The sequence below is a fragment of the Nyctibius grandis genome, chromosome 7, assembly GCF_013368605.1.
Source record: "Nyctibius grandis isolate bNycGra1 chromosome 7, bNycGra1.pri, whole genome shotgun sequence".
Lineage (NCBI taxonomy): Eukaryota > Metazoa > Chordata > Aves > Nyctibiiformes > Nyctibiidae > Nyctibius > Nyctibius grandis.
The window spans coordinates 30,230,698-30,245,351 of record NC_090664.1 but is presented as its reverse complement, the minus strand read 5'-3'; positions in this window follow the sequence as shown (position 1 = coordinate 30,245,351).

The following is a 14,654-nucleotide window of genomic DNA, read 5'->3' as shown; positions in this document are numbered from 1 at the left end:
GTTAATTACTGAAGGAACATATACATACAGTGTGGCTACATTAAGACTGCACTGAAAAGCAGAAGTTAAAAGTAAAATCCTGTTGGTAGGGAATCAGACAATGGTGACAGATTTTCTGCATATCTGTGTGAAAAATAGGCTATATTTGTGTCTGTTAAGTTATATGATGGGTACAACTGAGAAATTAAGTCTTCAGTGTGATAGAAAAGCGATATTTTAAGAGATATTTTGCATATACCTGCAGTTAGCTGTTTGCAGATGAAAAATTTTGCATATGAACTTAGCTGGGTTTTTTTTATTGCTCATATGATGTACCCATACACTTGAGTTTATTTTGATACAAGTATACCACATAGCTGAAGAAATAATGTTGCATGCTGTTTCATTTTCTAAAAATATTATATTTTTAACATAACACCCTGGAGTGAATTATGGGGCACTGGGACTACACCCAGAGATATAGATGCTCCATTTGTATAAAATTAAGACCTCTGTGGCAGCCCAGCAAAACTGATTCTGTTTCAGTGCAGCTCTATGCTGTCTGCCACCAAGGGGAGGAGGGCTGGGGAGCAGGCTGAGTTTGGCAGCGCCAGGGCAAGGTGGTCGAATAGCCCTTTGCAGCAGTGCTGTGGGACTGTGCTAACGCCCATGGCATGGAACCACCTACAGCTCAAGGAGCTCTGGGCCATGGGACCTGCTGCTCTGTGTGTAGGTCCTGGTGCCACACAGGCTGCTGGTTTGAGTGACCTTATTTTACAAAAATCACCTGGAAAAGAAGGTAGAACTGCACAAAATATTTTCCTCTTTACCCTTTTCTGTGCACACTGTTACTGGAAGAGTCACAGGGCATGAGCTGCCCAAACAGAGGGGATGTAGCTCAGAAGTACCTGTGGCAGACAGGAATGGTCCTCCAGGCACTCTCCAGCTCCATTAAGGTGAGCCCTTCTCCATCCATCAGGGAAACTCTCCCCCAGCTGCAGCCTTTGACTGCCAAGGAGGAGGAAGAGGAGCTGAATATCTAGCTGGGAAGCAGATCATCCCTCTGTCCCATGCACCCGGCCGTGCCAGCAAAAGTTATGCACATCTTTTCTTTGCATGGAGTCAGTCACCACTATAACTACATCGAATATATGAACAGGTTAGTTTTAAAGCACCTGCCTCAGAGCTGAGAGTCTGAGAAGAGTTTATTCACTTATCTTTTCAAGTGTTTTCTAGGGAAACATTTGTTTTACCATTACCGTTGGTATTGCTGCATCTAAAGTATAGAGCTACCTGCATTGCACAGGAGATGATGTATTGCACTGAATATGAAAAGTAAATCGCATCCAGCATTTACCATTACAATGGCAGAATGAATTTGGGCTGAAGCACTTTCCAGCTCAGACAGCTTACATCTCTTAGCAAAAAAAAAGAGCTTTGCTGCAGGACAGAAAAGCACAACTTCCAAACAAAACAATACCAGATACCAAAATGATGAATTTAGTTTGCCTCCCATGGGGAAGTGTTTGTGCTGAACACAAACCAATGAGCCCATTATGTATTACGAGTCAGTGGAAGTGTTATGGCTCAAGCTGACTTTTTTTGGTATTGATCTGATACTATTAGTACATTTCAAAGATATTTATTTTTAATATTGTTAGATTTTATAGGTGAACTACACAGCCAAGACAGAACCTCTTATTCTTTTTCTTTCCTTTGCCAAGCAAAACAAATGTCTATAATTCTTAATGCTAGTTCTTCCAAAAACTTGTTCAAGAGACTCCTTGAGACAGACGGCCAGGGCAGTGCTGCCACATCTCACTTTCTCTGATGTCTTCCACAGGCGCCATAGCCTGGAGTCATGTGACTGTATGAGAGTCTCACATTTTATGCTGAAAAAGAAATAAAAGCTCCAGGCAATAGGTTAAGAGGAAAACTTTGAAATTATTCAGAAAGCAGAAGGGAAGGAGAAATTCCAAGTACAACCTTTTATAAAACTTTTTGGTTTTAATATATGCTTTAAAAAAAAAAAGATGAGTGCTCAGCACTCCATATGTTTGTACACTAGAACTCAATCACAGATTCTCAAAGCCATCAAAATGCTGTTCCCAGCGGGAGAAGTGTCACCTTGTGCTAATTACTCCCTTTCTCTGCAACTTTGCAGAGCACTGAAACTTTATTCTATAGAATCATTTCTGCATTGCAGAAGATATCCCTTACCATGGAAACCCAAGGGAGAGCTGGCACTATGCCCTCTTTGGGCTTTTCCTCACTACCTTGTTATTCTGTTAATGGCTTCATCAGCATAGCCATGAGATGCTGCAGCTACAACAGTCCCCAAACAGAAGGGATGCACACCGTCTCAGTTTGGTCCAACAAGCCCAAGAGCATGGCTGAAGACAGGTCGGAACTCCCTTTTGTCACAGGTATGTGATCTGAGTGCATAAAGAGAGGTCCCAACTTCAGGAAAAATACATTTCACATGACAATTGTTAGAAGTCTTTCTTCACTACAAAGGATGATCCTAAAGATTTTCTCTATGCTTCTCGCGAGGACTTTTGCTTTGAACTTTCAACTGTTTGGTCAACTATTAGAATTGTAAAGAAAGAGTTTTCACTTTCCTAACACAGAAAGAGAGTGCAGGAACTGTCATGGATTATTGTTTATTTAATATTTATTAACTATTTGTTTTTACTTCGCATGATGATGTTAAGGAACAGGCCCTCCAGAAAACAAGAGAGAGACATTATTTCTATTTGTACTAGAGATTAGCAACTTCATCTGAATGTGATATTTCAGTGACCTGAGATTCAGAGCAACCAAGCCACAGGCTCTTTGATTATCAAAAAAGAAAAAAAAGAGTATTTTTTTTAAAAGAGTGTATCGAGTTACATTATATCATGAGATATTTTCTTAAGAGTTACACAAGTTCTTTCTTAAAGGAAACTTTTAGCCAGGGACCACCAGCACAGTCCAGCCCCCTCTCTCTCAACCAGTTTTCACTGACAAAACCACAATTGGAAACAGGAGCTACTATAGAGAGGAACAATATGCTCAGTAATTCAGAGCAGCACTGTGGCTGTATTCCTCTCACATCATCGCAGCTCGTAAACACATCTCAAAAGATATAATAATAACCATGATGCCTCCAAACACGTGCTTTATGCATTTGATCCAGCTGAGGCAGCTGTTGTAGCTTTTAAGGGTGATTACGGCAAATTTCTAAAGCTCAATATTTCTTCAAAGCCCTGCTCCACTAAAACGGTCATGAATCTTTCTATTTTTGTCTCCCAAGAGCAAAAGAGATCAAAGTTATAATGGAAACAAAAAATGCCCGTGAGTGGTTGCAACATTGTTTTAAGATAACTCAATCGAAAACCATGACTGATACTTCCTACACTTTGGTTTTTGATATTGATTCCTTCAGACTTACCTAAAATAGAAACAATTAAACAAGCCAATAAAAAATCCTGAGATTTAGAATAAAGATAAGCCTTGAGTAAAAGGACATACTTTACAGAGTATCCTGGATGGAGCTATCCATTTCTGTCTGCTGAGCAGCTATCACTTCAGATAAAATGAAATTTGCTATTTACCTATCACCTTTTTTTTGTGTTTGAAACAAAAAAAAAAAATCATTTGTCTTGCTCTGCTTTACCATTATGACACCTCTTTATATGCTGAAACACAGCAGAACTTCTCTTCCCTGGCTTGTGAAGTGGCTGAGGACAAAATTGCTCCATTTCCAACCCCTTTGCTGCTCTGCAGCAGATGTCCCCTCTGAGACCGCTTCGTGAATTTAGCAGACATCAGCCAGTACTTTAAAGGCAGAAAGTAAATAATATTCTTCGTCAGCACCCTAATGATAGAAATATTTATTCTGAACTTGTGCTGGGTGCCACCCACCTGTTTCTTATCCAGTTCTTAAAAGATGCTGATGTCCCTGTATAACACCAATTTGCTACAGAACTGTAACACGCTCAGCTCCAGGCTCTTTCTGTCAAGCTGGCTGAGGCAAAGCCTTACCGCGTGTGTATTAAAGCAGCATGTCTGCCAACAGACTAAGTTCAAAAGTTTTGCACCAGGCTGACAACAGGCTTTCTGCTGTGCAGATTGCCAGCTGCAGAAGCAGCGCTTTCCAGTACACCCTGACAGAAAGCATCACCTCCAGCTGCGTCGTTTCAGCCCCTGGCTACACACCGTGGTGGCTCCCATGCAAAACAAGGTTTTCCAACCATCAGTCCTCAGCGTGCGCTGTAGTACGGGGAAAACCGGGGGAGGCGTGCTCGCGGGTGCTGGGGAACGGTCTGGAGTAAACTTCACGATCTCAATGTGAGTATGGAAGCTTCTCGTTTATTAACAAAGAAAGCAGTGGTTATATAGACTATGCATATGTTAATCGCGCGCCCCGATCGCACTTGTGATTGGTCCATAGGTTTACATATTCAGAGCCGTGACCGCCCCCTCCCCTCCCGGATGTAGTTTTGCTTCCCGTGAAGCAGGCACCACGAGGTTCTTTGTTCTGCTCCGTGCAAGGGGAGTGCAAGGTCGCTAGCTCTGGGCTTAACCCTTGCTCAAAGCCTGGGTTGCTCAGACTGCTCAGTGACTGACACAGGATCGTGCCCCTTCTCACTCAACCAAACCTCTACAATTCCCCCTTCTTGTTTGTGAGCAAGCCAGGCCTGATTCACAAGTTTCATTAACGTTTTCTGCAAACAAGAAAATAAACATGGTAACATTAACAATATAACTGCAATCACAAGAACTCCTGTAAGAACCATTTTTACCAGTTCCATCACCCATCCGATCTCTCGGGGAGGTGTGGTTTTACTGATCGGCTCGGCACCCAAAGTGGTCCCTGGTCGGTGGCCACGCACATATATCCCCGCCCACTAAGGATCACTGGCACCGGTCCTTTCCACTCCCCTGAGGCAGGTTCCCGATAAATCACCTGTAACTGAGGTATAATGGTGTTGTTATTAAATTTCAACTGCTGGTGATGTACAACAACCGGTGGTTCTTCTCGGTCCCCTGTTAAACACAGAAAATTCAAAGTAAACAACACTTTATGCAACCGCGATGTTGGATCAGTATCTACCTCCTTCTGTCTCCTTAAATATTCCTTTATGGTTCTATGGGTGCGTTCGATGATCCCTTGACCTGTCGGGGAGTGTGGTATACCAGTAACATGTTTCACTCCCCAGCGTGTTAAAAATACACGAAACTTTTGGCTGGTGTATGCTGGCCCATTATCTGTTTTGATCTGTTCTGGCACCCCCACAACGGCAAAACACGCCAACAAATGTTTACAAACCTGTTGCGCCTTTTCTCCGGACATTGCAGATGCCCAGATTAACCTCGAGAAGGTATCTACAGTGACATGTACATATTTTTGTGACATGTACATATTTTTGTCTCCCAAACTCTGGAATATGTGTTACATCCATCTGCCATAGCTCAAGTGCTGCCAAACCCTTCGGGTTTACACCAATACCAATGCCTGGTCCCTGAGCCCCACACCTCGGACATGCTTGAACAATAGATTTTACCTCATTTTCTGTTATTCCAACACCCAAAAAGCTTCATCTTTATCGTGGCATTTGTAGTGGCATTGGTTGTAGCCCTGGGGGAGTTCCCCTTTTTGTTTTGCCACTGACAAATGACACCACAAACCATATTTTCACTGTTAATTACAAGCAGAGACACAGGTAGTTCACGAATGCGTCGTGATGACCATGCAGTTTGTAATTTGGCGATGACTGACCGCAACGCGCTTTGTTGAGTCTCAGACAGCTGTATGGTGTCAGCAGGGTGTGATCGTCGCAGCAGTTTGGTGAGGGGGGCAATCTCGGTGTTCGAGATACCGACACAGTTACGGACCCACTGAATATCTCCGAGAAGTGTTTGTACATCCTTCAGGTTCTTCAAATCTGTATGTAGCTCCACCTTTTGAGGCCGGATTTGAGCATCCGAAATTGTCCATCCTAAGTATTTCCAGGGATCAGTTCGTTGAATCTTTTCTGGTGCAATCACGAGACCTTTCTCCGCCAACGTTGTTGTTAGTTTGTGGAGACTTTCTTCTGAAAAAGGATCGGCCTGACATAACAAAATATCATCCATGTAATGATAGATGATAGTCTGTGGCCATAGCTGGCGCAACGGTTTCAGTGCCCATGCCACATAAAGCTGACATAACGTAGGTGAATTTTTCATGCCCTGCAGCAGAACTACCCATTCATACCGCTGAGCTGGTTCCGCTTTGTTGATAACAGGAACAGAAAAGGCAAACCTCATGGTGTCCTGAGGATGTAAAGATATGGTGAAAAAACAGTCCTTCAAGTCTACAATCAATATATGCCATCCTGCTGGTAACATGTTAGGTGACGGAATACCTGGTTGCAATGCTCCCATTGCTTGCATTTGCTCATTAATTTTCCGTAAATCATGTAATAATCTCCACTTTCCACTTTTCTTAGGGATGACAAAAATGGGTGTATTCCAAGGACTAACTGAGGGTTTGATATGTCCTGCTTTTAACTGTTCCTCTACCAGTCCCTTAGTAATCTGCAGTCACTCTTCAGTCATATGCCACCTCAAAGCAGTTGTAACATTAGGTTGGTCAATTTAAATACTGTGTCTCCCTGTTGGATATACACACTCTTTACACCCAAACATTAATGCATACAAAGCAACAAGGCATTGTTGCATAAATCAGCAACAAGTTAATTACTGCAACTTAGGCCCTATAACCAATTACACATGACTAAAATTACTTCCCACATTCACATCCACAGTACTCCTCCACCATTTAACATCTCAACCAAAACCTTACACATGTAAAACATTCACTAACAGGCAAAAAAAGTACTAAACCTGTATATTTGGTATTGCTATAGCGTCTGATTTTACTCCATACTGTGTAGCTGCAGCTTTTGTTTGTTAAAGAATTTTCCAATCACGTGATTCCCATGCCGGGAATCGAACCCGGGCCACCGGGGTGAAAACCGAGACACCTAGCGGTTAGACCACTTTCGCAACGGCGCTTGGCGATGTTGATTGACAGGGTGAAGGCGGGAGGGGCGGGTACTCCGGCGGCGCAGAGGGGATGAGCCCGCCCGCCTCTCCGCCAGCCAGCCGCGCAGCGTCTGGAGAGGCTGACCACCCCTCCCCCTCCTGTTTCCGCTCCCTTTGCCACGCGGTCCTAGGAGCGCCACGTGGTTCTTTGTTCGCAGCCTCCTCCTCTAAATTCTTACCGCGCCATTTCTCCCGGGAGCTCGCCGCTTCTACCGCCGTACGGACCTCAGCCACGGATGGCTTTATGTTTGCCGACATGCCCTTAACCGCCGGTAACCCGAAGAAACGAGCCAGAACCCCAGGTTTTTCTGTTTTAGCGGGGGGGTTGGGCTCCGGCGGCGCCGGCCGCATCTCAGCAGCCGCGCGGGCGACCTCTCCTTCTGCCCTCATAGTTTTTAAAGTCTCTATCACGTTTTGCCAGAGTTCACGCACCTCCTTAATTTCTTTTTCCTCGGGGTCCCTCTCAACAGTCTTTTCCCACATAATGTCTCCCACTTCTTTCCATTCCTCCACAGAAAATACAAGCGCTGTGTCTTTAAAATGTCCCCAGCGCTGGCCCAACTTTATCAGCTTAATTAGCTGTTTCTCCGCTGTCTTGCTCCTTCTCTTAGAGAAGATATATGCAATCAGCACGACTGCAGCCTCTATTTCCATGGCTGCCCTTTTTCCAGTGTCTGCTCTGCCCTTTTGACCTGAACAGCACCTGAACCCTGGGAGCTGGGTGGCCAACCCTTCCAGTGTCTGTTCTGCCCTATTTGACCCGAACATCACCGCTCCCAGCCGTCTTTTTCCCAACACCTCCTCTTCGCTGCTTACCGCAGTCTCGGAGAGAGCACGCCGAAGGGAACCATCCTCTGCTACCAGTTGTAGTACGGGGAAAACCGGGGGAGGCGCGCTCGCGGGTGCTGGGGAACGGTCTGGAGTAAACTTAACGATCTCAATGTGAGTATGGAAGCTTCTCGTTTATTAACAAAGAAAGCAGTGGTTATATAGACTATGCATATGTTAATCGCGCGCCCCGATCGCACTTGTGATTGGTCCATAGGTTTACATATTCAGAGCCGTGACCGCCCCCTCCCCTCCCGGATGTAGTTTTGCTTCCCGCGAAGCAGGCACCACGGGGTTCTTTGTTCTGCTCCGTGCAAGGGGAGTGCAAGGTCGCTAGCTCTGGGCTTAACCCTTGCTCAAAGCCTGGGTTGCTCAGACTGCTCGGTGACTGACACAGGATCGTGCCCCTTCTCACTCAACCAAACCTCTACAGTGCGCGTGCACACAGGAATAAAACCAGTATGCGATAAGCACAGGCAGCGTCGGGAACGTATTGACTCCGCACGACATTTTTCATATCCCATACCCGCTACAAACTTGATGTACGTGTGACCTATTCTTTGGCACTGCAAAATTGACAGCGAGGAATTATTAGTGAGTCAGAGGGCTGCAAATATTGCTGTGCAAGGGCAACTTTTATTCACAGGAATAATGTAGGCATCTCTTATTCCCTCCTAAGAACTTCACTGAAAAATATTTGCATGTTTAAACTGTTTCATTATCTCATAAATGCCTCTAATCAGTCATTTGCATGCTAAGAGAAGAAGAATGGTAACTAAACTGAAGAGGCATAGGAAATTAATGCAAATACCTCCTCACAATCTCATGGAGCAAAGGATTTTTTTTAAAAAGTGTACTTATAAAGAAAAAAAAATGAACAAAATTATAAAAAGTCCGTTTTGGCCATGACGATTAAGAAAATTACACCATAGTAATACTTTCTATAATAGACTATTTCAATAAAACATTTGTGTAGAGGACACTTATATTTCTACAGAGAGCTACTTACTGCATTTATCTTTTTTATTTAAAGCTGGGGCAGTAAGCCATGTTTAATTTTAAACACGACAGGAGAACTTTCTGACAACTCCAGCTGTTTTGTCTCTGTTCTGCACCAGAGCAAAAATATCTGAACAGAGCTCTTAATTAATCACCTTGAGCTATATTGAAACCAGTTAATTCTTTAACAGTGAAGGAGGTGTGATATAAAAATAGACGATGCTCCTGCCCTAACCATAATCCACCACTGTTAAGCCAGAAAAGAGAAAGCCTTATCTTGTGGACCTTGCCTAAAGCAAGACAAAAGCAATGGGAATCTTACAGTGATTTCAGCTGGCTTTTGGCAAGGTCTCAAAAGCAAAACTGTATGTTTGCTCCTGCACCCATGTGCAGCCAAACTCTGCCCAGCTGCATGCCAGCTAGCTGAGCATTTTTCCTTCTTCCAAACCTGAGGCATTCCATAAAAATCAGTGTTCAACCTAATACAATATGCATCAATATTAACTAGTTAATCAGTTCACTTTTACCTCAGGTCCTTTTTCCCCCCACACAGATCCTGCCTGGTACATGGCTGGCCTGTCTGGCGTTCTGCTCTGTGGATGTTGTTGAGTCTCTTCTTCAAGGTCCTGAGCACCATCAGAAGTCGCTGTGATCAGACATTGAGAAAGGGGAGTGGAACTGTAGAAATTACTGATTTTCAGTCACTAGGCTGGTCAAAAAGGAGCATTTTTAGCTGTCTCAATGAAGCATTCAAGGGACCTACTTACTTCCATTTTTATTTCATTAGACTTGGGTATAATTTTAAGGCAGATGCCTTTCCAAAGATAAAACAGAAATGTTTTACTGTAGATCATGGCAAAACCAAGTTGTTTTGTTTTGTTTTTTTTTTTACACTAAGGACTTGTCTTTTGTGTGTTACTTCCCAAGGCACTTTGGGCCCACAGGGGTTCACCTCCTATTGAGCCACATTCCCCTGGAGTACACGGTGCTGTAGCTGAGGAGATGAGCGGTGCCGTCAGTCTGCTAACGTGCATCTCTAAGCCTTGGCTCTGCTCAACTCCCCGAGCAAAAATTTGCTTGACTCAGTGATGTGTTACAGGAGTAGTGAAGGCACACCAGGCATGGGGTCCGTTTGCATCCAGAGCCCTCTGGGGCGTTGTTTTTCTCCTAGATGTGTTGCCTGCTCAGCAGAGCTGACACTTTCAGTCCTCCAAAGAACGTCATGGGATTTCTCAGTCCTCCACTCCATAGAGTGTTCTTAAAAGACGCTTTGCTTAAAGGGAGATGGCCTAATACAGATAGATATTGCAAAACACTTTTCTACTATTCACTCAGCCTGTAGCACAGCTGATTTTGGTTTCCATTTTTACAGCTCAGAGAAACAGGCAAGTTTGTCTCCAAACCTCTTTGTAGATAAAGGATGTGTATTTAAATAAAAGCTGAGTGGCAGGGGGCATTGGCAGGGAGCAAGATTAGCAAGTTGTCCTTGATCTCAATTTCTGGAAAGGCCCCATTTATTTAATGATGATATATCCTACAGAGGGAATCCCAAATTAATTTGCTGAGATGCCACCATGAGTAGTGGCATGCCTGTGCAAGGCTGTAGGCTTCTGGGAGCTCCCTCACCTCATGTCTACCCAAACAGGATCCAGACTTTTGCACTCATGATATCCACCTCATAACTGCTCACTCCCAACATATACTCAAACCAGCCTTCATCTTCCTCTTTCTCCCAAACTGGGACCTACAAGCCCTCCCTCACCTGAATAACACTATAGCAGTGTTTTTTTCCCTTGACTTCCCTGGTCCAGCCAGATCCTGAGCTGGAAGCCCTGGCTGGGTTACCACAGGCACTGACACAGTGACATGTTGCTCTCCGCCAGTTGAGTTTGGCGACACCCAGACACAGCCGGGCATCAAACATCTTTCAATAGGGACACAGATGTTGAGCAGCACCTTCTGACATACAGCAAAGCATGGGCTCGCTCAATTTACATGGTCAGCTGCAGAGTCCAGCTTACGCCCAAGAGAGATGGGAAGCCAATCTCATTGTCCCTGAACGGCATGTTTAAGCCTCAGATCCCCATGCTTTTTTCCTGCAGGGGAGAAGAAAGTCCACCTTCCCACCTAAAAATCCAAGATGAGATTATTCATCAGTAGTTGGGAGATCTGCCATAAAAACTGGCCAGGACAAAAGCAGCCAAGTAGGAGGACTTGCCAGAGAACAGCAGACACAACCCTCCGGGACTGTGTGCTCTGGAGAGTGCGAAGGAGAGCACGTGCAGCTGGGAACAAAGAAAGTCTGAACCCTCCTGGTCATTCCTCTACTTACCTTCACAGCATCCTTCTGAGAGTGGGAAATGGCTGTTCTGGAGAGGGGAGGGAGGCTTAAGTGCTTTCCCCCTGCTCACTAAGGAAGTTTTTGTTGGAGTGAGGGGTCGAGACCATTTTCTATCCTCTTAGAAAACTAAAGATGGCTCAACAGCTATGCTGGGAGAGGCATTTCACTGTGCCTCACAATATGACATAAAACATGTTATTTCAGAAAACAGAGCTGGTGTCACAGTACATGTACACATATTCCCTTTCCTAATGATCTTTCAGTTGTTAAGGCATCTTTTCCATAAATAACTTACCTACTGCAAAGAGCAGACAGTCACACCAGGCTTCTTCGTACACCTCACTGGAGAGTGGTGGCAGCAATGGGGAAGAGGCTGTATGACATGATGATACACACAGCTGAGAAGTATGAGAGACTAGATGATAGGGAGTTTGAGTATACACATGGATGTCCCACGCACCGTATCTTTGATATCAGTACGATTCCTAATCCTGGTATTATTGCCACTTTTTCTGTGGAAGAGGAGGCAGGAAGGATTTTCCAGGGTGGAGAACCACAAACAGCAAAAGCTCCTGCTTGCTAAGAAAACAAAAATCTCAGCAAGCGAGTAACTAACAGATATAACAGCCTGTCTTCCAAGAACGCATGGCAGGGGGGGTCACAACAGCTGTCTCACCTTAACCTGGGAGGCCATCTTTCACGTTTCGAAAGTAACCTGTGACACCCGACATATGGACCTCTCTGCTATGCAATGCGAATGCTGGCAAGGGACAGCGATCCTCTGATGGGCACCTCTGCCATCTCCTACACCAGCTTCTGCACAAAAAATTCTTAACAACTTAGGGTCCATAAAGCTCAAAAATCCCAGACACCTGCTCTGAGTAGTTACCCTGCAGTGCACACTTTTTGTCTACCAGCAGTGAAAATTTTTGTCAGTGAATTTTAAGGCAGCAATTTTTTAATAATTCAGAGAAGACATGGTAGCTCTTCCGTGAGAGCTGAGTGTTTGCAGGATTCCCGCAGCACCAACTCAGCCTGGGTAGAGCCCGGGGCACCAGCAAACCTCACCAAAATTGTACACAGGCAGAAGGCAGCCCTTCAGAACATATTCTTGCAATATAATATGATGAATTCTGCCACAGATTGCAGCCTGCTCATCCAAGGCACATCTTCCCCATGCTTCCTTACAAACCCCATTTCAGCTTGAGGAAACTATCAAACCTTCCTGCCTTGCCCTCCCAGGCTGCCAAAGGAGTTCCAATTAGTGTCAATTGGGATAATAGCTCTATTTGCATTTTTAAGCTATTATTAGCAAGTTGTCAGTCAGCCAGTAATTTGTAGCACTTTGGTATTATGAGTATTTAAATATTTAAAAAGAGAATGTTCCTTTCTACCACCCCCTTCCTTTTTGTACTAAAATAATAATGGTTTTAATCAAAAGTAATTTGTATGAATATACATTTTGCCCCAGGTGTTAAGAGCAGTCTTCAAGAGCAGTGGTGAGAGATGTTAAGTAATACAGCTTATTAATATAGACAACTACTTCTGTCTTTGATAGCAGCAGAAATGGAGGCTGCTTTTGCAACCAGATCATTTCGGCTCTCCTCTTGGCTTCTGCAAGATGACTGTAGTGTAGGAATTGAGGTCAGTTCCAATAATTTTATGTGCCTGGGATCATGATTCTCTAAAGGACTACTTTAGACCCAATTACTCTGTCTTCTCCTTAGTGAAAATTCCTCAATTAAACACTCTGTACCACAAAAAGAAAAAAGGCACAAGACCTCTCTCCAGAGTGAGCCCGGAGCAGGTGACAGGTTGTGTTTGTTAAATCAGGCAGCCAGCTCTATGTTGCCATTATACCACCAATGGTGGCTGGGGGATGTTTCCTGACGCAGTTCGAGTCTAGATTCTCAGGTAGAGAATAGAGCTCGTAAAACAACTGGACTGGCCATTTACAGAAATAGGAAATATTTCCAAATTTATATGATGTACTGCATTTTACAATGTATATTTTTTTAAAAAAAAAAATTCTTTTGAGAAAGCAGAGGCATGTCCCTCAGCCTTTCTGATGCACAGCTGTAAAACTTCCGAGTAGGATTCATAGTGTTCTCTCTGTATGACTATCTGAAATCCTATGATCCACATTAATCATGACAAAAACAGGAAAAAAAAAACAAACCCTAACGACTTCAGAAGTAAAATTAACATTTTTTATTCCCCAGCCCAGTATTACCTTCTGTCTTCCCTAGAAGTAGCATTTTATACCTGACATAACTCCCATTGCTTATTTTTAATTTCATAACTGTTTTTTAACTACTTTCAAACTGAATATTGAATGCCTTCAATACTAATGCATTCAGCTCTCACCTGCAGCACCAGCGTGAGGAGCTCTGCACAACATCTTGTGAGCAAGAGCAATTAAACAATTTTTTTTTTCTTTTCTGCTTGGCTTTACGCCCATTCTAACCCAGTACTTATTAAATTCCCTCCCACGGAGCTCCCACACAAACCCCCCCCCTGACAAGCGTGTTCGAAGGAGCAGGCTGAAAGCAGAAGGGGAGCAGGATGGAGAGCAGCCTTCCCCAGGGACCAAGAGCTCGTTTGGGCAGACGTGCTAACAGCAGCTGCCATCTGCCGGCTAGAAAAATGGGATTAAAAAAATCCCTCGAAGCAACCTCTCGATGTGAATTCAAACTTCCACATACTCTTTTTGGCCCGCTGGAGGAAACGTGTCTGCCCGTTGGCTTCCTTGGACACAAGTGCAGGGGGCAAAGCTGTGAGGCTGCAGAGCAGAGTCGGCCCCGACCCGCTCGCCTGGGAGACACACAAACATTGGGTAGACTCAAGGGTACCGTCAGCATCTTTTTTTGTAGCTCATAGGACACTTGAAAGATTCAAACCTGAACAGACAGTGCAGGAAAAGCTAGCTCACCAGCTAGTTTTCTCTTATTGGAAATTTCCAGGCAACTAAAAGATAGAAAGTGGCGCTACAGAGAGCAGTGGGTGACTCTTCTCAGTGGTTCCCAGTGACAGGACAAGGGGTAACGGGCACAAACTGAAACATGGGAAGTTCCATCTCAATATGAGGAAAAACTTCTTTACTTTGAAGGTGACAGAGCACTGGAACAGGCTGCCCAGGGAGGTTGTGGAGTCTCCTTCTCTGGAGATATTCAAAACCCATCTAGACACCACCCTCTAGCAACATGCTCTAGGGGAACCTGCTTTGGCAGGGGGTTGGACTAGAAGATCTCCAGAGGTCCCTTCCAACCCCAACCATTCTGTGATTCTGTGAAATACCACGAACATATCTTGGAAAGCAGCATGCAAAAACCCTGTTTATGTATCACCTTCCCTAGCTACTACTCCTACCAACTTGCACGATACCACAGCAGCATAAAGCACCTCTCTGCTTCGTCCTCCTCAGTCCCTTCTC